This window comes from Brienomyrus brachyistius, chromosome 7, assembly GCF_023856365.1.
Source record: "Brienomyrus brachyistius isolate T26 chromosome 7, BBRACH_0.4, whole genome shotgun sequence".
Classification (NCBI taxonomy): Eukaryota; Metazoa; Chordata; class Actinopteri; order Osteoglossiformes; family Mormyridae; genus Brienomyrus; species Brienomyrus brachyistius.
Genome location: NC_064539.1, coordinates 4,031,678 through 4,038,601, shown reverse-complemented (window position 1 = coordinate 4,038,601; position 6,924 = coordinate 4,031,678).

Here is a 6,924-nt window from a genome sequence, read left to right as displayed (position 1 = left end):
CCAGGCCATCAGAACAATGACATGATCATCATCCTCTGTGCATGTCAGTAAGACAGCAAATAAAAACTTAGCTGGATCTAGATGGACTTCATAAGGTCTTTGTAGGGTCAACGGGGTAGAATTTTGGAAGAAGTTACAGACACCTGGCAGGATACAGATGAATACACCTCCACTGGTGTAATCATCTTCATTTTGTGTTGAGTCATACAGGTTTTTATTTGGATTGTAGGGGTTGTTGATGTCTTTTTTTGTTTGTTTTGGTGATCCTGAAGCGGCCTTGACCTTGCTGTCCGGTGCTTGTGTCCTGCCCTTCTGGCTGACCTCTACCCCAACAACATGTCGCGTTTAGTAGAGAATATAGGCAAACAGCACCACCTAGAGGACCGCGGTTTGGCTTCCTTTTGTAGTTGTAAATTTTTAAGGGAAAGCCTTCGCGACAAGGATGAAAGGAGAATGTAGAGAAGTGTACTGTGATGGTCCCACAGCTTCTGGCAGCAGAAGAGCCCAAGGGAGAAGGAGGCAGTGAAGGGAATGAGCAGTGCAGTGGGACGAATATGAGTGCTTAAGTTCAGAACCAGTTCCATACACGGTGCAGTGAAAAGGGGCCACGGCTGGAATGCAAGGTGAGAATAGCTTTCGATCCAATTGTGACTCCTAATGCTTCTTTTGGATGGTTTTTGAACACCTGTTGGTATCTCTGTCTGGTGTGTCAATGTCACCAGAGAACTGGGAGTCCTCAAGAGTTTCCTCAGCCTTCCCAAGATGATCTGCTAAGAAATTCAGAGTATTAGTGGTAATCTGGGTCCTGAGAGGCCAGAAGACCTCAATTTGGACCAAGTTTCTTACACCATCTGGGGAGCTGACCCTACAGTTAGCCACAATATAATTAGAATTGCTAAATTACTGCTTTGCTAAATTAATACATAAAATTGGAGGTAACGAATATATTGAAATATAATGTATTATATACATATTTAGAGACAATTTGTGTAGTAGAGATTATTAAGACGTTAGATGTTCTGTTTTGGGAGAACATTGAGGTTGCCTGGCTAAGAGCCAGTGGTTAATTAAGTATGGATTTGGCAACCAGACAAGACATGGTTCCCAGACACTGAAATCCATAAAATACTGATATATATGATTATTTTATATAATGAAATAAATTGAGGGGGCGGCATAGTGGTGCAGTAGTTAGCACTGTTGCCTCACACCTCTGGGTCCCAGGTTCGAGTCTCCGCCTGGGTCACATGTGCGGAGTTTGCATGTTCTCCCCATGTCGTCGTGGGGTTTCCTCCGGGTACTCCGGTTTCCCCCCACAGTCCAAAAACATGCTGAGGCTGATTGGAGTTGCTAAATTGCCTGTAGGAGTGCATGTGTGAGTGAATGATGTGTGAGTGTGCCCTGCGATGGGCTGGCCCCCCATCCTGGGTTGTTCCCTGCCTCGTGCCCATTGCTTCCGGGATAGGCTCGGGACCCCCGCGACCCAGTAGGATAAGCGGTTTGGAAAATGGATGGATGGATGGAAGTAAATTGAGGAATCTATGAATTTATGAATGTAATGCCCTTATAGTACAAAAACGCCAATCTACAGTGTCCTCAGTACTTTGACTATTTGCTTTAAGTAGAGTTGTGACTTTAAGCAATATCCAGAATGTTTGTGGCATGTTCTCGCCAATTCGAGTACATAAAGTAAGCAGTAGCATAGACAGTTAATATTGTAAATCACCATTACTGTCAGCTCCATGCAGGTGATAGTTTTCATATAATCATACCTGCAGGCAGCATTTTCTGAAGATGTTTTCTCTGCCACTGCAGGAATAGTGCTGGAAATGTCACATAATGCAGAATGTGATTCTCACTTTGAATTCCCTGCTCTTCCATTAGTAATCTATGCAGTGCCTGTATGGTTGGGGGAGTATAATTTCTAGTACTTCAACTGCTGTGTCCCTCACAGGAGAGTGATGCCCACAATGAGGAACTGTAATGGGTGTAGAGCACATCTCTGGAATTTAATTTCTACAGCTTAGGTGACTTTGAAATAATGCTGGCATATGGGGATGGCTTCAGTGGGTCTTGTGGTGATTTTTGATAACCCTCAGCTAAGCTAAAGAAGTTTTATGATGTCACAGGAAATACACTGTAAGATTAAAACACATAGAACTTTGGGGAGTTCAGCTGTGACTTTGTCAAAGAAAAAGAGTTTGACAATAAAGGACTGAGACAACCGAGACGTCTGTGGGTCTGCTTCCTTGTCCTGGGTTTCTGTGAAGCCTGCATATTCTCCATATTAGTGCAGGGTTCCTCTGGCTTCTCTGGTTTATTCCTCATGAACCAAAGATCTGTGGTAGAGTATCTAGTGTATAGTGGAGCAGCCTCCAGTGTTGGTAGAACACTATTAGAAATGGGTGATATTACAAAGTACATTCTGCCACGCCCTAGTGAAAAGACAATGTTTTAGGAGAAATTAAGGTATTAATCTGCCACATGACCTAAGTTCCACGCATCCAAGGTCCATCTAAGGTCCATCTTCTAGGTACTGCTCTTGATGAAGGTTGTGGAAAATGACACAACTTGATTTGCATACTCCTAAACACTTTTATTCTGTGCATGCACAACTGATAGTGTGTTAAAGTGGATTTTGCGAGGTGTATCATTACCTTTACAGTTTCTGCTGACTTTTGGTTATTTTGCAATTGAGAATTTCATTTCCTAATACACAACAGAAGTGACACACCTCTGAGCTCACAATCATTCATAAAGATGCTGTCCTCAGTTATGAATCAACGAAATAACCTGTGAGGAGACATCTTGGATAGGACCTCAAAAAGTGTGGAACATAAGTGGCTCTGGAACAAAGTCACCATATCCATGAGTAGAGGAAGGAATTCTTGTTGACACGAAAGTAAAGATTTACAATCTGGTCTATGCTATTCTGCTATAGGAATCTTTGATAGACAAGATTAGTTTATCAAGTGTTATACAATATTAATGTTAATTACTCATGCATTTACTTGAATATAATTTGTGTTTAGATCTCATTCTTGGCACTGGTAAATGTGACTTTAACAAATAACTTTGCTGATTACATGATTATCATGCAGAATGCTGTTATGTCTTTAAATGTAGGTCAGCAGTTTTTAGTTGGGTTTATGGTAACGAGCATAACACAAAATCAATGAGAGGTAAACCAGATAAAATCTATCTTCGATTGGGAAATTATTTGTGAAATTCTAAAACACCGTTGTTCATGTGAACAATTAATCCACAGAATGCACCAGAGCTGAGCATGGTGTACCCCAGAGATCAGTTTTGGGCCCAGTTTATTTTGTATATATTAGCATTTGGTGACATTATTAGGAAACTTGGTGTTGGCGTCCAATGTTATGCTGATGATACATCACTATATCTGGTAGTCACAGTTGTCATAGACTGTTTATTAGATATAAGCAGCTGGGTGCTAAAAAACGTCCTTCTACTAAACCCAGAAGTACTAGTAGCTGGTCCAAGAGGATGACATTTCTGTTCATTTTAGCATGGAGGTTAAATATCCCGAACCATAGTTGACTCATACCTTGTCCTTGATGCTTATGGTCTAAATGTTGCCAAAACAGCATTGTTCCAAACGCCATTACATTGGCTTCCTGTTCTGTATTGATTTTAAGCTACTATTACTAAGACATAAAGCTCTTATGTCAGATTAGCCGTGTGATCCTTTAAAGATAACATAAGACCTATTTTATTGATTCCAGGGGGAAATTTGGTAAAACACAGATGAGGATGGTTGCGATCCATCAACCTCTGGGGTAGGAGCCCAGCACACATCCACTGCACCACCTCCCTGATGAAATAAAGACACTTTATTTGGCTCTTAAGAGGCAGATAATCTCTCCCCCCAGTTAGTCTTCCCGCTTGTAATCTTCAAATCTAGGCTAAAAGCACACTTGTTTAGTTTATCTTACAGGGACGCTAGCTTTCGGTTGCTACTCACCCCCAATAAGGGTTAAAGTCTGAGGCGTTGTGCTGGATTGGGATCGGTGTTACCAGCTTTGGATGGACTGTGCTGTCACTCTTGCCTCTCATGTGTCCTCACTTGTGGGTGGAGTTCTCACGTTCAGGGGTTTCATCCCTCCCAGTCCAGCTGTCACAGCCAGTTCTGTCTAAGCCTCTTCACTCACCCCGCTGTCTTGCATTTGCATTGTCACTTTTCTGTTCCTCACTTGCTCATGCATCCCCCCCCCATCCCACCAAGAGGGAACCAGTTGGAGGTGTGGATATAAGGGAGCCCCCTGCCTGTATTACCTCACCTGCCCATCTGCCTACCTACCTGCTCCATAATTTGCCTGCCTCCCATCTGCCTAAATATACCTTGTGAATTTATGTGAATTTGTAATGCCAGGTCCTAGATAGAAGGGAGAAAAGGATGAGCGACCCTCTGGATTGCATCTCCTGATGTTTTCTCCATCCCCTGAGTGAGTTCTTCCTTGCCTGAAGCAAGGAAGCTATGAGCTTATGGCCTGGGATGCTGTAAAATGTTTTGGGACAATTGTCCTTGTAAAATGCACTAAACCAGTGATTCTCAACCCATGGATTTGGATCGCGGCAAGTTCTGAAAGGGTGGCGAGGCAGAGTTGAAAATGTAAACATTTTATTTCATGCAAACTCCTACGCTGATCCACGATCAGATTTCCCAGCCCTAATCCTAGAATCAACCTTTATAAACAGGTCTTGGGTCTGCAAATGCTTAGCATAAAGCTAGTGAACACTCAACCAATTCAAGAAGCCAAACTACAGATGCTTAATTTAAAATTCACTGGCACATCCAATCGCGATACTGATTGCCGTAAATTGCAGAGTGCGCTGTGACCTTGATCATAGTGTTAATTTAAACCTATACTTCATATCGGGTCACAACTGAGCTGGCATGGTAGAAATTGCACTAAACTATACATAAAACTATACTGAACTTTTTGCTTACACCCCCCCCCCAAGTACAATGTGTTGCTACGGACACTCCATGAAAACACCTGAAGGTCTCTTGGGCAAACAGGAGAGGCATAATCCCCTGATTATTTAATAACCTCGCTTCAACGTGACCCTTTCCTGCTTTTTGTTTGGTACTAAATGAATATTGTGGGTGAAATTTAACAGGGAGGCAAGTTAACGGTGATAATATGATCAGACTCTGTAGTCCTAGGCAGAATTCTGGCTGCAGCCTTCTGAGCTACCTGAAGACTGTTTAAGGGCCCAGGGATTCATCCAGAAAGAGCATTTCAGTAGTCCAGTCTGGAATTAAAATTCTTTGGCATGGATTAATTAAACCAGTTAGGCACCAACAGCAGAACATATTACTTGCTTTTTAGAAAAATAGTAATACACTAATAGATTAATTTCAAGAGCACCAGCAAATACATACAGGTCAAACTACTTAGGTATGCCTTGAGGCTGTTTGGTTAAATAAAAACACTAGGTGGCAGTAGAGCACAATGAATTAACTCACTTCTACTTCGCATTGTAAATGGTGGCGCTGTTGGTGTAAATAGAATCAATTTCAGGCAATTACTGTTTACTTTACAGTGTAATAAATAAAGAAAAGATAAAATAAATATAATATAGATAAATTCAAATATAAAAACGTAGTCAAAGATCATGCATACAGAACAATTTTACATAATGATGATATTTTTTATGATGTAAGCGGATTTCTATTTTTAGGTGTACGCGCTATATTTAAGGTTATGTATGAATCAAATCCAGCACTAAACGGGTACGATAAATTTATCACAACTGAAGGGTTCATGGTACGCAATGTGTTGTTAATCTGCAGATCTTTCTTTGAAGTCGTCTGTTTAATTGTGGTTTTTTCCCCTTTCTCGCAGTGCGGAAACGCATCCTGGGAGGGAGCCGCAGGAAACGGGATGCGTCGGAATGGCCAGATGTTCCCGTCCGCAACTAGGGCCTGAGGTGGAGACAAAGTCCAGGCGTTTCACACCGGAACGAGGCGCAGTTTTAATTGCTAATGACGGCAATGAATGGTTGTGGCACTTTAATTAACACGTAGCATTGTTTTGCTTTACATCTTAAAAAAATATACACTGACATTTATTTATATCTTGACAAAGATTTATATAGATATATATTATAAATACAGCAGTTTAAATTTTACCTTTACCTTGGAAAAGGAAAAGTTGGTCTACCTGTTGGTATATTTATTGTAAGACTATTTAATGCTCAACTCAGTTTTCTTCAAGATCAATTCTTCCAACTGAACGCCAATCTGGCAACCCTGAGTACCTTTGGCTTCTAATTATATAAAGTATTGTCTGTAAAAATAACCTTACGGTAGGTCTGTCCATATAAGCCTATCATGCATATTTTGCGGGGTAAAATATGTACTGCACGCAACTGATTTTAACCGTTATAAAGGAATCAAGAAGCAGAGAGTCAAAAGAGAGCCAGAAACAACTGAGGACATGAACTAGCCTACTTTTAAATTGACTCCATTGGGCCGCAGTTGTCTTTTGTCCAACCTAAAACCTGTAATACCCCCACTCACCCTGCATTGCACTGCGCCGTCTGCCTTATAAATATTAATATTCCCTTTCCTAACCCAAAGCACGTCTCGCGTCGCGAATCGGGGCCATCAATGGTGTGCGTGATCTGTTATCGTGAGATTACAATATTGACCGTGAATGCCTTGTGGATTGCCATCGGCCCGCCGTTAATTGATTTGCTCCTCAGACATGTTAGAAAATCGCTGGTTTTGGAGCAAGCCAGCTGATTTAGATGGCCGCGTGTGAGATGACCTTTACGAGCATTGCAGCGTTGCAGTGCAAAATTGAGAAAAACGGGAAACATCTCAGGTCCAGAAAATTGACCCAGGTGGTAGTTAGGCTATGGTCTTATTTTATCCCAGATGTCCCTAAA